At 40.2% G+C, this 19,905-nt stretch overlaps 1 protein-coding gene across 2 annotated transcripts in view; it reads right to left on the bottom strand.

Annotated features, from left to right (window-relative positions):
• The window catches only part of nab1.L (NGFI-A binding protein 1 L homeolog), a 45,978-nt gene extending 32,890 nt beyond the window's left edge, over positions 1-13,088 (bottom strand). The window contains exon 1 of one of the 2 annotated variants that reach the window (XM_018236234.2): positions 11,877-13,088. The gene's annotated coding sequence lies outside the window, so the exon portion shown is untranslated. The remainder of the gene's footprint in view (positions 1-11,876) is intronic. The other variant, XM_018236233.2, reaches the window with a different exon arrangement.
• Positions 13,089-19,905: the final 6,817 nt, after the last annotated feature.

Below are 19,905 nucleotides of genomic sequence, written 5' to 3'. Positions count from 1 at the left end.
GGCAGCACCTTTTGTTAATATGCAATCCCGGTTTGAGAAATGGTCTACACAATTATCTGATGTTTTTCTAGTAGACACTGGGAATCAGAGTTCACAATCAGAAGGTAGTTGGAAACACCTGTTATCTGAATACCAGCAATATCAGATCAGATTGACCAAAGCGTGGTGGTCAGTGTCTACATATGATAAATACATAGAAGGGAATATCATTCCCAGGGGTTTGCGAATTAGAACACTCCCAACTTTTGACACTCGGGATGAGAATTTCAAAAAGAGATGGGAGGAGGTGCTACATAATTGCTCTATGCAATTGCTTAACCTGACTCGAGAACACGAGCAGTATGTGGTAACAGATCTAACAACCAAGATCAATGATATTGAAAAACAGTTGTCTGAATATACTCACAATGAATCGTACATATCACGCATGTCTAGAATTAATGTGGAGATAGACCGAGTTGCACAGGAAATTATTGATAGAAAAAAACAGAAATATTTCAGAGACACCACCGACTACGCCATGGGGACAGTTTATAGATGGGGGCGGAAGATGAATAATCGCAATATGTCACAGAGTGATCTCTCAAGATCTGAGAGATCAGACGATGAGACCAGCTCAAATCCTACCAAATCCAATACCGCTGCACCTTTTTTAGGTACAGACAACATAAGAGAATTAGAAGGGGGGGAAGAGAACTCAGAAACAGAGACAAATGGGCCTATCGGCGCCAGAATCACTGGGAATGGGGATGGCACAGGGGGAAGAGAACCCAGAGACGTTAAATATCATCAATCTCAGTGATCATATTCTCTCTGAGAGTCAAAGCTCTGTTTTAAAGAGAGGATTATCTTTTTCTCCCAGTCATGATTCAAAACCCTTCACTCTTTACAAAGATCTCTTCCTGTTTTGTAGAAAACTTCTACTTAGAAAACATTTTTGTAGTGAGTCTACCCACAATGACCAAGTGTTACTTAACCCCTTAATGGCCATGCCTGACCCAGCCAATCCACATGATCTGACATACCATGCATCTGACATTGGGACGGAACAAATAGCCTTCGATCAAGCAGTATCAGAGCTGACTGATTTGTTGGCTGAACAGAGTAATGTTCAGAGATCTTTGAAACCGAAAAGCAAATACATGCCCCCTAGAAATATAAGCTCAGCAGTGATCACTTTTGGTGAATTAGTCATGAGGGATTTTATGAATATACCCAGTCAGGGTTGTGATAACCTTAATCAGGAAGAAAGAGTGGCTATACACCAAATATCTACATGGCAGGATATAGTTATCAAACCCTCTGACAAGGGTGGCAATGTGGTCTTATGGCCACGAGTGATGTATTTGACGGAAGCACTTAAACAGCTCAATGACACGGCATGTTACCGCAAACTAACAGGTGACCCGACTGTGGGATTCAGAACTTTATATAACAATTTGATTTCGGATGGTGTACAGACTGGTCTCATTACTGCAACTGAATCAAAAGCATTACATAATATTGTATCTGTGACCCCAACCTTCTACATGCTCCCTAAAATACATAAAAGTCTAATAAAACCCCCTGGGCGTCCAATTGTATCAGGCAATGGCAATATGTGTGAAAAAGCGAGCCAATTCATTGATATGAAATTACTCCAATTTGTGATCACTCTTCCTTCCTATATCAGGGACACTGGGGATCTGCTACAGAAGCTAGTTGAAGTGAGGGCTGATAATGACACATATATAGTGAGTTGTGATGTAGAATCACTATATTCTTCCATCTCTCACAAACATGGTTTACAAGCAATACGTTATTTCATGGAAACAGAATCGGATTGGGATGGTCAATTTATTGATTTCATGGCAGACTTGACTGATTTCTGCCTTAATCACAACTTTTTTGTGTTTAACGATAAATTCTATTTACAAATAAGGGGTGTCGCCATGGGTGCGGCCTTTGCCCCCACATATGCCAATTTATTTATGGGATGGTGGGAGGCCAACAATGTATTCGGGGACCAGATGGCTCAATACACCCAACACATCTCTCATTGGTTTAGATACATCGATGACCTGATGTTCCTATGGACTGGTACCAGAGATGACTTGAGCGAATTCCTACAATGCCTAAATGATAACTATCTAAACATCAAACTCACTCATACCATCAGCAAGGAAAGCATTGACTTCCTTGATATTACCATCATGATTAAGGAGGATGGGACCATCGGTACTGACTTGTTTCGCAAAGCTACTGCGACAAACTCCATCCTTCATTTCCAGAGCCATCATCCAATGGCCACAAAAAGAGGAATCCCGGTGGGTGAATTCCTCAGGCTACGCCGTAACTGCTCTGACTTTGGTCTTTTTCGTCAAAGGGCAAGGGAATTAACGGCACGGTTGATGGATAGAGGATACTCAAAAAATGTTATACATAAAGCCTACACTAGAGCAGTTAAGACACCCAGAAATTCTCTACTGAGGTCACACAAACGTAATTTGCAAAACAACAGTCAACCTATTAGATTTATAGGTACTTTCTGTAAACAATGGCCCGCCATTGATTCAGTTCTAAAAAAACACTGGCACATTTTACACACTGATCCAGTCCTTTCGACAATAGTAGGACCACGACCTCTGACTTGCTGCAGACGAGCACCGAATCTCAGAGATCGACTAGTAAAGAGCCATTTCTCCAGACAATCCAAGATAATGGTGAATGGAACTTTCATATGTGGCAAATGCAAGGTCTGTAAACATATGCACAATCAGAATCCGGTGATTGACAGATTTGGCAAACGCCATAAGATTACTGATAATTTCACATGTAATACCGACAACATCGTTTACATGCTGACCTGCCCTTGTAATAAGATATACATTGGAAAAACCAATAGAGCTTTTAAAAAGAGACTGATGGAGCATATCCTTAGCATTGATAATGCATTGGATCTGATGAAAGCCCATAAAAAATTACCACCGGTAAGTCGCCATTTTCTTGAAACTCATAATCACTCAAGCTCCGGTCTAAGAGCAATGGGTCTCTCGAGAGTAACACTGGGCATAAGAGGTGGAGATCTCGAATCAGCTCTTTTATCCAGAGAGAGCGAGTGGATATTTCTGATGAATGCTCTTAGCCCCAACGGCCTTAATGAGAGCATCACAATGAATATATTTATCTAACTAATCCGGGAATTATTACCCAATAATACAGGGTTCACATCTTAAGATACAGACTATGCACTATAAGCTACATTATTGTCATAATTTGGTTTCAATGTAATGCCAATAACATATTACCTTTTATTCTATACCCATATGAACTGTCTAATACAGGACCGTTTAGGACAATAATATTAAGTAATAACTCTGAACAAACTTCCTCAAATAGTTAAATGTATCTATCTATTCTTGGGTACAGAGCTTTATACAATGTGTCTGATTTTGCGACTTAAACTATATGTGATACACTGTTGCACTCAGCCTGGGTGCCTGGGGAAGGATTTGATGTTCTGACATTATAGACAGAATTACTCTTGAGAGTATAGAATGTTTCCGGTTTTGGTATTCCAAACTACATTTTAAACTACATATGATACACTGTAGCGTTCCGTTTTTTGGTATTCCAAATTATATATGATACACTGTAGCGTTTAACCGGATGCCTGTGAAAAGAACTGATGATCTGACATTTCAGGCAGAACTGTCTTTGACAGCATCGAACAAACCCTTTGCCTATGACGCAAAATTCCCTTGCGACGCTTGTAAGCTCACTCGCTACTGAGACGTGACGCTAATTACGTCACTGCGCTCTCTGATTGGTCCATTTGAATCTGTACCGGCTGTCTCGCGGTTATAAATAGAAGTGCAATGACGGCTCTCCATAGATGCCTTTGACAAAGCCCGTGACTGAACGGGCGAAACGCGCGTCAGGCGCAATTTTAGTTTTTGGCTAGGCAGGCGTCGGATAGAGACAATGCTCATAGCTTGGGAATAACGGATCGGGAGGGTACGTCTTGAGGGTGAAGGGGTTGGTTATCGGATGATCCGTGGGGCGAACATACTTGCTAATTACAATTTACAATCACTTGCCACTAAGGCTGCTTTTTAGGCCTCGACATATCAATCACCCTGCAGGGTGTTTGTAGACCTGAAGGGAGGGATCCTAAGGTGGGAGAAGGGGTGGCATGTGGGGAATTGATACCTCTCCAATAGCATTAATCGTCAAATAATCGCAAGGACTGAGTGGTTCGCTCCAACCGACAGTCACTTTCAGGTGACCTTATCCCTCCTATCCCTGGCTTATCAGTCAATCAGCCTCCTGCCTAACCAACATTTTAATGTTGTTATCTAGACATAATTTTATTGGTCATATTAAAAGTTAAGTTTTAATCACTACTTCATTTGTTTGTTCACAACATATGGATGGGAAGGTGCAATGTAAAGGATCAATTCTTTCTCTTTCTTTTTCATTATTAACTATTATCTGACCCTGCACACCATCTTTCACTTTGGATGATTGGTGCTCCCCAACTCTCTACCTATTTCATCTTCATTAAAGGGATACTGTCATGGGAAAAAAAAAAATTTCAAAATGAATCAGTTAATAGTGCTGCTCCAGCAGAATTCTGCACTGAAATCCATTTCTCAAAGAGCAAACAGATTGTTTTATTTTCAATTTTTGAAATCTGACATGGGGCTAGACATATTGTCAATTTCCCAGCTGCCCCAGTCATGTGACTTGTGCTCTGATAAGCTTCAATCACTGATTACTGCTGTACTGCAAGTTGGAGTGATATCACCCCCTCCCTTTTTCCCCCAGCAGCCAAACAAAAGAACAATGGGAAAGTAACGAGATAACAGCAGCCTAACACAAGATAACAGCTGCCTGGTAGATCTAAGAACAACACTCAATAGTAAAAACCCATGTCCCACTGAGACACATTCAGTTACACTGAGAAGGAAAAATAGCATCCTGCCAGAAAGCATTTCTCTCCTAAAGTGCAGGCATAAGTCACATGACTGGGGGCAGCTGGGAAATTGACAAAATGTCTAGCCCCCTGTCAGATTTCAAAATTGAATATAAAAAAATCTGTTTGTTCTTTTGAGAAATGGATTTCAGTGCAGAATTCTGCTGGAGTAGCACTATTAACTGATGCGTTTTCCGATGACAGTATCCTTTTAAGAATAATCACTGGTTCAGGTTGCTTTCTTTTATTATGAAACCAGTTAACCATAACTTTCTGAATTCACTTCAAGATTGTAGAATGACCTACTGGGTGGTGTTTTTGGAAGGTCTATATAAACAACAGGAGGAGGAATGGCACAGGCAGGAAAGGCTATGGGCAGAATCATATTAGACATCAGAGTCATATTAAGATATATTAAACCATTATGAATACATTACAATGTGCATACCTCCCAACATTTTGGAAGTAAAAAGAGGGACAAATTTTTTTTTTCGCATGTAGCGCATCACATTTTTGACCACGCCCCTTTCTGTGGTCACACCCCCTAATTACCATGCTCAGTTTACAAAATTTGGCAGGATATGAAAGTTTGAAAATATTTCTCCTTATCTAAACTGTTTTTTTGTGTCTCAAAAGTATCTTATTTGCAACTGTTAGATGTTCTGTGCTCTCTGCTAAAAGCCAATTAAGTGAGAAACTTTGTTTCTTTTTCTGGCTGTTCAGTACAGAGAAAATAGGGACTTTCCAGTACAAATCAGGGACTGCGGGTTGAGCTGTCAAAAGAGGGACTGTCCCTCTAAAAAAAAGGGACAGTTGGGAGGTATGCAATGTGTTCTTTCCAAAAATATATGGTTTTCTGGAGTCAACTTACTGTTAAAGGTTCTTATGACACACAAAATACAGACTTTATGCTTGCTTTGCAGCAGCAAAATATCAGACATGAAAATGTGCATGCATTATAAGAATGTCAGCTGGAAATGGCACAGGTTTAAAGGCCACTAGATCTTCATTGTTTACTCAATTTGTATTGCCATATACGTTATGTGTCTGAGAGCCTTCTAAATTTGTAGGATTCTCCCTCTCTTTCTAGGAGTACTGCACAGGATTCTCTCTCTCCTCCCATAGGTACTGTGAAGAAACTATTACAGTACATTCTTCTCTTTCTTCACTGGGAATTGGAAAATTTTAACTGAAAGTGGCCACGTAAAATAGAGGCAGTTCAAGCTGTTATATGCTTAATTCTGCAGCCTAAGAGCACCTACGGTCTCCAAGCCTGTGTCAGCTTAGTTCAGGTCATGAAAGATGGTCAGGTGGATTATGGTTCTATTACATTTTAAGTACCCCTTTCATTGAGTTTGGCCTATTTAAAAACTCACGGACATATCGAGAGACATTCAAAATTAGGTAAGATCTAAACTCTTACTCAGCGTGGGAGCACACAGCAATTTAACACTCATTTTCTATTTTTGTCTGCTTTTCTACTTTAGTGGGGATATTAAAATTTTTAGACATATTTATACTGCTAGGCAGGCTTCATCTCAACTGAACCCTATGAAGGCCGAGAGTTCCCACTAACCTGTGTGTGTACTTTCTGTATTCAGGTAATCCTAGCTTCACTGATATCAGCTGAGCCAAAAGCCTGGTGTAAGTGATCTAATAATAGAAATAACTCAACATACCACTAAATATAAATTATAAATTGCAAAAGTATTCAGGTAAGTAAACAATAATTACATTTTTGGGTTTAGATCCCAGTTGGCAACATTATTTTAAAAGCACTAATGGAGAAATGTAATAAAAGTTGCATAGCAACCATTAAGACGTTTATTACATTACCAATTGAAATATATAAGCAAGGGGCAGCAGTTCCCATGAGTGGGGAGAATACTGCTAACAGATTCAGAACAGCTGCGTTTGACACAAAACGCCTGCAGCTGGTAAGTTTTAATAACTTATTATCTATTTCTTTTTTTTTCTTTTTTTTTTTAAAGGACCAGTGACACTGACATTTTTTTAGTATATATTATACTTTCACCCTGCAAAGCAATTATTGTACAGTGTATATAAATGTATCTGCTGTGTAGCTATGGGCATAGTGGAGTAGGCCAAAAAGGTTTATGTTTATAATGCAGATAACATATAAATTGTGTAGAATACAATTCTTTTAGCTCTTAGAAAAACAAGATGTTGGCTCAAATGTATTCAATACAAACTTCGTACAGCTGTAAAATTCCAGGAGTCTGTGTAACACTCCTAAAGTAATCAGGATAATTCTTGTAGAAAGAGGAATAAACAGCTTCAAGGCAGTGATTTCAAACTGCAAATATTCTTTTATTTAGCATTATAATACACTGTAATTTAATGTAATGTTTTAGCTCTTACACAGGAAGATAAACAAGAGGTCAAATGCCATCAACTGCTATTATGATAAATGAAAATTATTTGTTGCAAACAGGCCTGGATTTGATTTGTGTCAGTAGACTGGAGCACTTGCAAATGGGTGCTGAAGATTTTGACAGCTTTATTTTATCTCCTGCACGACAAGTCCCCAGTGGCGGGAAAGTAACATAAGAACAGATGGGGGGGGACGACATGTTGGGGTTGATCTGTCTCTGTGAGTTGGGGCTGGACTAGGGACACCAAGTTAGAAATCTGGCCCTTGGTGCAAAGATACAAGGGCTCACTTGTGTCTGCAAGTGCAGTGAATTTTGAGTGCCCTTGCCATGTTTTTTCCCCCACAGTGCAATGTTTTTTCACAGAATACCAGTATCCCTGTGGGTGCAAAGGGGCATTAAATCTGATGCAATAGCACCTCTCGCAACTGTGCCCGATTTGCCAAAATGAATGCAATTACGTGTGCACCTTTTCACAAATAGGATGCAGTGGTGCCGGATATTTTTGGGCTGTCTGACGTAATTTACAGAGTTCGGCGCACAAGTGACTTCTGGAGCAACTGTGCTGCAGCAATTGATGCAGGGCACTGTCAGAATCCTGGAGCAACGCTTAGTCAGGAGGTAGTGGTAGCTCCAGCGTGCCCTGCGTTAACAGGTGCAGCCGTGCCTCATTCGGAATAAAAGGTAAAACTCACTAAGTGAAAACATTATGTAGTGTGGAGAGAATACTTTGATGCAAGTACATTTTGCACCCAACTCACTGTGGGGAAATGTGTCCTATAGTATTGGCAGGAACTCTGAATAATTTTGACATTGTAATGACAAACTATTCTTCTACCAAAAAAAGAGAAAACAACAACTGGGTACACTTGCCTCTTGTGACCAAGTCAGAAATGTATAGGTTTGAAATAATCTCCCCAATACTTCATTGGAGCTTATTCCGATATTAATATGTTGGACAAACTTGGCCAAAAATTCTGCCATCTGACCAGACAAGCAGAAGTTTTCTGTAAAACCAGCTCAAGCTCATTTTTGTCTTCCAACAAGAAGTCTGGAGGCTCATATTCTGTCAGTTCAGAGGTGTACTCCAGTGTTGGACTGACCCACTGGGATACCAGGAAAACTCCTGGTGGGCCCAGGTGTCAGTGGGCCCTCCTGCCTTTAAACATTTGGCCTATTTCATGGTCATTCCCTATTTCTATGAGAACAAAGTGGCTAAATAGTTGGAATAATAGATTATATTATGTTAAGAAAAGAAACTAGGAGAATAGATGTTGAGTGAGAAAGGAAGAAAATAGTACTGAGGGTGGGCACCTGGTCTAAGGTTTTTTGGTGGGCCCCTGGTGCCCCAGTCCGACACTGGTGTACTCTAACATACTTGCTGACAAGGCCTGCTAAAGTGCGTCATAAATGGAACAATTTAGTAAAGACAATGCTCTTGTTTTTCTCATAGCCTGCACCTAGATACAATAAAGACTATGGTACTAAAGGCATTCCTCTCTACTGAGCTCCATAGCAAAGGGGTTGTTCACCATTGAGTTAATTTGTAGTATGATGTAGAGATTGATATTCTGAGACAATATGCAATTGGTTTTAATTTTTTATTATTTAAGGGTTTTGAGTTATTTAGCTTTGTATTCATCAGCTCTTCAATTTGCATTATAAACAATCTGGTAGCTAGGGTCCAAATTTCCCTAGCAACCATGCATTAATTAAGAGACTAGAATATAAATAGGAGAGGACCTTACTAGAAAGATGGGTAACACCATGTAGCAGTAATAATAAGTGTGTAGCCTTATAGAGCATTTGCTTTTTAGATGGGGTCAGCGACGCCTATCTGAAAGCTGGAAAGAGTCAGAAGAAAAAGTTAAATAATTATAAAACTATATATAAAAAAAAAAATAATAAAAACCAATGGAAAAGTTGCTTAGAATTGACCATTCTATTAAGGGCTCTTACACATGAGCGTTCTGACCTGCGCTCCCCTGCGTTCCGTTTTTTGGCGTTCAGCCGCAGGGGAGCGCAGGAATAGACGCAAGTCATTATTTGAAATGGGGCTGTACTCACTCAGGCGCGTGTAGGCGCCAAACGCAGGAAAAATGCAGCATGTTGCGTCTGAACCTGCGTTCGGCGCCTACACGCGCCTGAGTGAGTACAGCCCCATTTCAAATAATGACTTGCGTCTATTCCTGCGCTCCCCTGCGGCTGAACGCCAAAAAACGGAACGCAGGGGAGCGCAGGTCAGAACGCTCATGTGTAAGAGCCCTAAATACTAAAAGTTTACTTAAAGGTGAACCACCCCTTTAGGTATAATGGCTACATATAGCTGATATGTATTAACCCCGTGGCAACATAACCTATTGGTCATAGTGTCATTCATGACAATTGGGACTGGGCAATTAAAGGGAATAAAAGGCAGGTATAAACAGGGATATTGGCACTATATGACCAATCCGCTATGTGCCAAATGCTCATATATTGTTTAATATGGCCACATGGATGGTCAAACAGCATTTGTTTGTCCAGCTGCAGAAATAAGCATATCTGAATGGAAATTGTGTCAGGAGCTGTTTAAAAAGATCATTTAGGTATGCTGACATATTGCATATTATCTAACTGCCGACACACTATGTAGTCTTGTGCATTAGCAGAAAAAGATGAAAAGCCACACCTTCCTACAATTCCAATTAACTGGACTGTCTGCTTAAAGTGATACTGACACTAAACATTTTCTTTTAAAAATATTAATCTACATTAAAAGTTGCCTATGGGTCATCTTGATAGTTTTTTGCCGATAGTTCTGTTTTTGTAAGTAATTGATAATTGAAGTTCCAAAACCTGACTATTTTGCTAACCTGACTGATTCTCAGCTTGTCATTTAGGGTTTCTAATGCTAACAGACTCCTGCTGCACAAATATGGCAGCCCACTCATACAGGAACATGGGGGTAAGAAAGGTAATGTAAAAGCATCACACAAATACTTTTATGGCAAAATTATAAATACCATTCAAAAACAATGTTAAGACAAATACAAAAAAAGGTAAATTTTCTGGTGTCAGTATCTCTTTAAATGAACAGAACAACAGAAGGTGGTCACTGTATGTGGATAGCCTCTAGTGTGATCTATTTGTTTAGTTTGTGGGCAGATCAGTATAGTGGAGTATCAGTCAGTAATGATATGCAGGTCTACTTGATGGCAGGACAGATTTTTTTAAAGTATTTTGCCACTTTAGAAAAATCCCCAGGTATATCCCACCCACTCAAGTGATGTCTCTACCAATGTCAACCCTACTTCTGACATAACTAGAGGGGACAGGTGGGTATAAAGGGGGGATCAAACATTGGGATTAGGTCGATGTGGGTACAGAAAAGGTGGGTTTGGGTGGAGGTGAGTCAGGAAATGTCAAACCCAAGCATCGCCCATCAGTCATTGTATGGCACTCAACATTCATTAGGTTCAACGAATCATGCTGGCCAAGTTATGTTCAATTTCCTTAAGCTATGAACATTATTCTAGGAATAGAAAAGTAGAATACAGTGGGGAGTGCCAATAGGAACCCTTAGACCTCAGCTTAGGCTACGATACCTGTGTGCACTGTGCTGGCATCTTCTGGCACATACAAGAGGTCCATTGCAACAGCTCAGCTCATGAGCCGTATAGCAAAATCAGAAACCTTACTATCTCTCCAACCTATTTTGCAGTGTTTTGTGAAACAGCAGAGGGATATAAAGTGCTCAGAAATGAATATAATCCGAAACACGGGGTTGGTAGATCATGTATATTAAATAAAACAACATTTAAACAAGCCTAGCAATTCAGTTTCCCTGTAAAATCAACACATTCCTCCAATCAACCAAAAATGGTTGGATTGGGATGAGTTCCATGTCATTCTCCTTCCAAGCAACACAGAGGTGTAGAACACACAGGTTCCAGGCAGAGATGGCATTGCTGGCATGATGGACCCCACCAGGAATAACCCCAATTACATACAAAACACAAAAGCCATGTTGCATATTGTTTTCTATTGAGTATGACCTTGATGCACTGAGCTCTGCAAGGATTCCCTGTACCCACACACAGTCACACACCCACAGTGACATGCACACATACACCCACACACACACACACCCACGGACACACACCCACAGTGACACGCACACACAGTCACACACCCACAGTGACATGCACACACAGTCTCACTCACACACACACAGTCACACAATCACCTGGAGAACTTTGTGTGTGGCGCTTGCTCTCTATCCCCACACACTGCAAGTACAGCGCTGGACTGTTCCACTGACATTTCCACACATGTCCATATTCCTACCTCCTTCTAAACTTTTAGTTGCAATTGACTGCCCACATGTAACTTATTCATGGTACTGACAAGGACAAGCGCGTCAATAAATATATGCCTTAACTTTTGAGCCTGACTTCCAGCTATATTGGCAGTGTTGCAAGAAATAGTGCTGCTCCATTCACACGGAACCTGCGTCGGCTCCATAATAATAAGACTATACTTACCGTGCAGCCCCAGCTTCTGGACCCCAGTAAAAACACTACGGGGGACGCTTGTACTTTCTTTGGCAGTAAAGGCACGTGAGGCCCGTGCAGTCACCCCACAGCCACCCCCTCTATGTGACTGGGATATTCCGCTCTTGTGAACTGCTCAGTTTTCTCGGTCTCTCTGCCTGCCTCCCACACGAGCCCCGTGACGCAGATCCTGGCGTGGGAGGCGGCCGGGGCGTGGGTGGCTGCTGCTGCTGCTTGCCTGCTGACTGGAATACCAAACATCAAATCTCACACCGAGGGAAAAGTAACAAAACTGTCACAGAGAAGAAGAGAAAGGGAACGTTTAAGCAATAACGGGGAAAACAATCTCTTGGGTAGTCTGTTTTAAGAACTCTGCCCATTTTGGTTGGGAAGTCATTTAATTTGTAGTGTCCCGCGTTATTTCATATCTCTATACTTATAGCGACCATTTAGTCGCTGTCCGCGACATACATCTGCTGCATTACTTCTCCCTGTTCTGGCCTTCAACTGTAGCAGTTTGTATAGGAAGCAAAGCAAGGTGTGGCAGGTACATGGAGCAGGGAGGGAATTACTATTTAATTACACTCTGGAGCTGGTGTTGTGAAATCTCAGGGGAGATACAGAAGGCAAGAGGTTTTTGATGGTGCAAGGAGAATAATTTTGAGGGAGGTGGGGAAGGGCTGATAGAGGAGGCCTCACAACTATAATGCTGGACTGACTTTGGAGTAGAATGACACAGGGAGATGGAGGAGGCCGACTACTAATGCTGGACTGACTTTGGAGTACGTTGGCAGTTGGCACAGAAGGATGGAGAAGGCTTGGCTACTCTGATGCTGGACTGACTTTGGAGTAGGTTGGCATAGAGGGATGGAGGAGGCCTGACTACTGATGCTGGACTGAGTAGAGAGTAGGTTGGCATAGAGGGATGGAGGAGGCCTGACTACTGATGCTGGACTGACTTGGGAGTAGGCACAGAAGGATGGAGGAGACCTGATTACTCAGATGCTGGACTGAGTAGGGAGTAGGATGGCACAATGAGATGGAGAAGGCTTGCTACAAGGCATTGCCAAATGCCAGCAGAGCAAGCCAGTGACAGGAGGGAGAGCACATGGAGGATTGGAATATCTATAAATCCCTGATCAATTAGAGGACGGAGAACTGAGGGAAGGAAGACACACATTGGGGGTCCTAAAACGGACGCACTAACTTAAGGCTATAAAAAAGTAACAAGTGCATGGCACTTTTACAAAAACATTTTTATGTGGGTAGCATAATATCGTGTAGTTAGTTTCAACCATCTAGTTACCACCTCTGTTGAATAAATTACTCAAAAAAAACAAAAATATGTGCAACATTGAAACTTTCCCTAGAAGTAAATTCTGTCTCCATGCATTGATGGTAAATTTGCCTACAAATGCTGCAAACGTGTACCACATAACAGCACATGATGAAGAAGCAAAATGTATTTAGTATCGGACTGGTCCAATTGCCATCTGGGAGTCAAGAATGAATTTTTTCCCCCTCAGGCAAATTGGAGAGGCTTCCAATTGGCTTTTCTTTTGCCTTCCTCTGGATCAACTAGCAGTTAGGCAGGTTAAAATATAGTTAAAAGGTTGAACGTGATGGATGTGTGTCCTTTTTTCAACCTAACTTACTGTTACTATGTTATTTTATTCAAAAATACATCATCCCTGAAATGAGGGCTACTTATAGCATATAGGTAGCCATGAAACATATAAGGCACATCAGCCAATTCCCAATGCTTTTTGCACTTACGCTGTAGTTCCTTGTTGGAGGATAGTGTTCTGGTATTGATTTGGCATGTACACCATTGATGTACTGATTACAATGTACGTATAAAATCACACACACCATATTATTGCTAATGAAATTGTGTTTAATTCCACAAACAAACAATAATCAAACCAACCCACATGCTCAGTTCCGAATAACACTTTTGCTCTAATGCCACACACAAAATGGCACTCTTAAATCTGAAAGGGGTGGTTCACCTTTGAGTTCACTATTAGTATGACGTAGAGATTGATATTCTGAGACAATTTGCAATTGGTTTTCATTGTATATTATTTGTGGTTTTTGAGTTATTTTGCTTTTTATTCAGCAGCTCTCCAGTTTCCAATTTCAGAGATCTGGTTGATAGGGTTCAAATTACCCTAGCAACCATGCACTGATTTAAATAAAAGACTGGAATATGAATAGCAGAGAGCCTGAATAAAACTATTAAGAATATTAAAAAGGAGGAATAACAATACATTGGGGTCAGTGACCTCCATTTGAAAGCTGGAAAGAGTCAGAAGAAATGGCCAAATAATAACAAAAAAACTAAACAAAATTAATAATGAAGACCAGTTGAAAGGATACTTAAAATTAGCCATTCTATAACATATTAAAAGTTAACTTAAAGGTGGGAATAGGACACCAACCACTAATGTAACAATACACTTAAATTAAAAAACAGTATTACACTTATTAGACTTACCATACTGTATATAAACTGTATGTAAACAGGCATTATTAATTGATACAGATCTTAGCAATGACAAAATGTATACAAATAACTTCAATACAAAGTTTTACATAAAAGCAAACAAAAAAAGTTAGAATTTATTGTAGCCTAATAACTAAAAACTAAAATAACTAAAAATAATCAAAAGGCGGCGAGATCCAGATTGACATTCAATTAACGGGACAGCAAACTATTCACACTGAAAATCTAAAAGGTTTCCAATACATTGATCACCTTGTTTAGATTAGGAGATAACACCAAAAAACACTGTGCTCTGGGGGTTTCTGGGTTGTTAGTTTGCCATTCTTTATAATGTCTGGGGTGACTATGTTTAGTTCCATTCAGGGACGGACTGGGCCAGTGGGACACCGGGACAAAACCCGAAGGGCCCCAAGATCCAGACCTTCTCCCTGTGCAAAGCCTACTGCAGCTTTCAAATTTCATGGTCCCCCCCTCGCACCTGCTAGAAAAAGAAGGTAGGTGCGTGGGTGCCGGAGGGGGGGTTGCGGCTGGGGCCTGGGGTTGCAGGGGGACCCCGAGGCAGCAGCCTTGGTGGGCCTCGGGCCCACCAGTCTGATTCTGGTCCTATTGGTCCCAGTATTACAGGTGTGTTCCCCTATCCTTTTCTCATTTGCTGGCTTTGAAACCCCACTAACATATTCTTTACATTTTTGGCTTCTCTAAAACATGCTCTCAGTTTATTTCCAACCTCTTACTACAGGATCCTCCAGCACCGAATTCCAATTTATTTGTTTTATTTATCTTACCAATGTCATTGTATCTAATGCAATTGTGACAACTCGCCCTGGTGGTCTAGTGGAGGTGCAACAGGGACGCCCACTGCGTTTCGCTCACTTCGGCGATGTCTTCTTGAATGCGCCTCTTCTTCCGGGTTCGCACCACTCATGTAGGCTCAGCTTTATCCTGAAAGTGACAAACATGACGTCATCGATTGACATGAAATTTTACATTTTTAAGGGATCCTTTCTCACTGTTCATTGCCCAACGTAAAATTTTATTCGTAGTTCCTCGGTTCAATTTATGTTTACTTCTGAGTTGTCCCTGCCTGATCTTGACTAAGTTCTGTAAGCTGCCTGTCCCAACCTCTGCCTGTACCTTGTACCGGATTCTGTCTAGTCGCTATATATTTGGTATTCTGACCCGGCCTGTGATCCCTACGCTCTTGTCTCCCGTTACTGCACCACTTTGTCCACCTGGTATTCTGACCCTGCCTGTGACCCCGACTATGCTTTGTCTCTTGATATTGTACTACGCCGTGCGTTTGGTGTTGACCTGGCCATTGATTCCGACTACGCTTCCTGTTCTCCAATTCCGTACCACGAGCGGTTCCCTTGCCTGGCCAGAAATTTCTCCCTGGTCCTCTCACGATAAGGCCTGGCAGCACCTGAGTAGCAGAGGGCTTCTCCTGAAGTGAAAAGGTGGCTGATAAAGGCGAAAGACTGAGCCGGGACCTTGAGGGTTTGTTCTGGGTTTGGGACCAATCGTAAAGGCAATAACCTGAAATCCAACCCCTCTGACGTACCTTTTCACTTAATACAATAACAGTACAATAATAATGTCCTATTCAGGGGCGATCCTGGCCCCTCTGCCGCCTGTGGCAACATTCATAAAAGGAACATCTGATCAATCTTTCTTAACGGGGTAGTTCACCTTAAAATTAACTTTTAGTATGATGCAGACAGTAATTTTCTAAGTCAATTTGCAGTTGGCCTCAATATTTATTTTTTGTTTTGAATTTTCTAGGTTTTTGGTCTGCAAGAAAAGGCCATTTTATTACATACTGTACTAAAATTTAACCTAAAGGCAGTCCACCCATTAACCTATTTGGATCCATTTCCTTTCCCTAAAAACCCAAATTCTAATTGTGCACATACATTATTAAAATCCATTTTTTTAAACAACACCTTTTAGCCCACATACACAATCAAGAAAATCAAGTTATTATCATATCTAAGAGACTATTTCTTAGATATGGTTATAATGTGATTTTTTCATACCCACATATGGCATGTAAACATCTATATCACTGGATTAATTTAAATTTTCCATAATCTGCAAATAACCTTAACATTTAAATAATTTATGCTCAAGGGATCCAGCAAAGCTGTACATTTTCAGTTGATTCAGGCTGCTGTGGGATCCTTGTAGTTACAGTCAATGTCGGAAGTAGGAGCCACATTCACCAATTATTGCAGGTGCTTAACCCATTTATTAAAGGAGAAACAAACCCTCGAACCGGAAAACGAAGCGTCACGTGTGTCATAACGCAGGCGACTCTCATTACAGCCAGCGCAGGAGAAGAGGAAGTGGTTCAGGGAGATTAGTCACCTCAAAGAAGATGCGATTAGTCGTCAGTAGGGATGTAGTGAACTGCCGATTTGGTGTTCGCGAACGCCGTTCGCAAACACCGGCAAAAAATGCGAACGTTCGCGAACAGTTCGCGAACTTCGAACACCCGCTAAAATCGTTCGATTCGAACGATCGAAGGATTTTAATCGTTCGATTGAACGATTTTCATTCGAATCGAACGATCGAAGCATTCGATCGAATGCTTTTCATTCGATCGAATGCTTACAATCGTTCGAACGAATGGAAATCGTTCGATTTTTAGCGGTCGAAGGAATTCGAATGGTCGAACGATTTGTATTCGAATCGAACGCGAGCTCAAAATGCGAACGTCGCGCGACGTTCGCGAACATTCGGCGGACGCGAACGGTCGAAGTTCGCCGGCGAACAGTTCGCTACATCCCTAGTCGTCAGGCGCTAAATCTCCCCGAATCCCTGGTGTGGACTAAGCCTAACAGTCAATAAATATCAGGTGCTGAGAGAGGTTCACTTTTAGGGGCCCATTTATTAAACCACAATTTTTTTTTCTGGTTGAGGTTTTTTGGGGTAAAACTATTTTTTTGTGGAAAAAATCAATAAAGTCGAGTTTTCGGAACGTCAATTATACAATACGACTTGACGCTCAAGAAAAAGAAAGAAGAGGCGATCAGTCGTCAGGGCGCTAAATCTCCCCGAATCGCCTGGTGTGGACTAAGCCTTAGATCCAATATATCTTATAGGGGGGCTCTTTTTGCCTAGAAGATGTATTAGAGCTCATTCTATTAAAATCACCAGATATCCTGTCATTCTACATGCAGGATTTGGCAAAAGGCAGTTATTTTGTTAGATTTAGTTTGTACTAGAATCAGTTATTTGAGTGAACTCTAATACATTTTGTTTGTACTAGAATAAGTTATTTGAGTGAGCTCTAATACATCTGCTAGGAAAGGAAGCCCCCCCCCCCCTATAAGACACATTGGATCATTCATCTGACTCCCAAATGCTGCATGAAGACAGAATGAAGAGAAAAAAATGCTGAGAAATAGTAAATATGCACTTGATTATTTCAGGAGAGATGCAGAATATTTAATTGATTGTATTGAGAAAGTTTCTTATTTCAGTATGCGGAAGCTTATATAAAATTCTCATTTTCACGATACTTCCCCTTTAAGTTATGCATCAGGATAAAAAGTAGTCACATTCTCAGAGATAACCAAATATCCCAGATGGTATCAAATTTGTTGGGGCAGCTTCTGTCAGTTTATGCTAGTTTCTTATACTGTAGTGAGTCATCACAAGTTTTTGTTTGGGATTTAATAAGTTCCTCATTTTCTATTTTTGCCTTCCATATTGCTGCTTTACAACACTTGTAGTATTTATAGGTACTAAAAGAAATGCCTTTTTTTTCATTCCTGTTAACTTATTTACATTTGAGTTAAGATGGTACGGTGGTCTTTAATGCTTTTACATTACTTCTTGATGCAATACAGTTTTAAATGACAATAACTTTGTTTTTAACTGGAAACCCCGTCCCAATCACCCACTGAAGTAAGGGTTTTAGGTTGTTAAAGTTTGCTTTCCTGAAATTTCAAACATTTGTTGCAATAAGAAATTTTCTTTTTTTTATTCCTGAGTTTTAGGAAATCGGGGACGTACCTTTGCATATCTTGTAAGCATGTGCATATCATCCTTATAGGGGCAGATTTATTAAAATGTGAATTTATATTTTGATAAATAAAAACGTACCCACGTTCAATTCATTCCTATGGAATTTTTGGAAGTGTATTTATCAAACGGTGAGTTCTAACTGTCACCCATTGATAAACATGCTTCCAAAAAAAACAAAATGAGTTTATCTTTATTAAAATATAAACTCACATTTTGATAAATCTGCCTCATAGTTTAAAGCAATTTAATATTCTGGTTTAATACAACTGCCTTGACATTTTATGTTGGCAAGTTGATTCAGTGTGTGAAGGATTTGATTACATAACATAAATCAACTATTAAATGTGGCTATGCACCACTTTCCAAACATTTTCAATTAATTGGCCTTTCTCGGTTACAACGGAGACTTCACGTTTTTAAAGACACTCCTATTCCATCTAGGGGTGGTGGTAGGGTACTGCTATATAATGGAACGCAGTGTCAGAATCAGTATCTGTATCAATAGCAAACGAACAAAGAACAAATCACCCAGTGAATAAATGAGGTGAAAATGAACCACTGCTTCCAATAAAAAACAAAAATTTAATAGAAGATAAATCAATTACAGCAAAATTTTTAAATACAGAGCATGTTCTTATCTTCGTGCTTTCATTCAATGTAATCAAAATAGATAATTTCTCTTTAAAGGAATGTCTGCATTTCAAATTACATGTTTTCATTCTAATGCCTTCTTGCCAACTCAACTGAATTAGGAAAACTAGACAGGGTTGTCTTTTTTTTCAACATGTAAAAAAATAAAGCTTTCGTAATGGCTGCCATGAATACAACTAGAATATGAAGCATATGCTTCAGAATGTTTCAGTAATATTACTTTTATGTAATAGGGCAACATGGGTAACAATGTTATCTTTGATTTCAGCCTGTGGTTCAAGAATCTCTCAACTTCAAACATTTTCCAGCCACAAAAGTAAACTTCCATTAACAGGATCTAGTAAGTCATTTAATAGTTTGAACCCTATTCCTTTAGGACACGTGAATGGAGAGAGAGAGGAACTTGTGGGTTCAAAGTGGAATGATTAGAAGGTTTCAGTTAAAGTTTGGCTGTCATATACAGTATACACTTTGCAAGTGATTAAAACCATGGCATGTAAAAAGTATTGCCCTGTATTTCCATACAAAATCAACCAATAGGTAAGAGGTAAAGAGGGGCATTTTAAATGGACTGTAGCTTTAATTAGAATGTACTTTGTGTAGTTACAAGAGTTAACCTTTGTAACTTGTTCCTCGCATATTTTTGGTTATATTATAAACACTCTCCAAGCCCTCCAAGTCATGCACTTGTGTGACCAAAAATCTAAGATCACAACCCCATTTCTTCAAACATCGCCATCATTTCAATTCAATTAATTTCCTGCATGTGTTTTCATCAGAAACAATCCTCCTCGCCCTTAGCAACTGACTCTAGGTAAGACATGAAAA

The sequence above is a fragment of the Xenopus laevis genome, chromosome 9_10L (assembly GCF_017654675.1).
Source record: "Xenopus laevis strain J_2021 chromosome 9_10L, Xenopus_laevis_v10.1, whole genome shotgun sequence".
Lineage (NCBI taxonomy): Eukaryota > Metazoa > Chordata > Amphibia > Anura > Pipidae > Xenopus > Xenopus laevis.
This window is presented reverse-complemented; position numbering and strand designations above follow the sequence as displayed.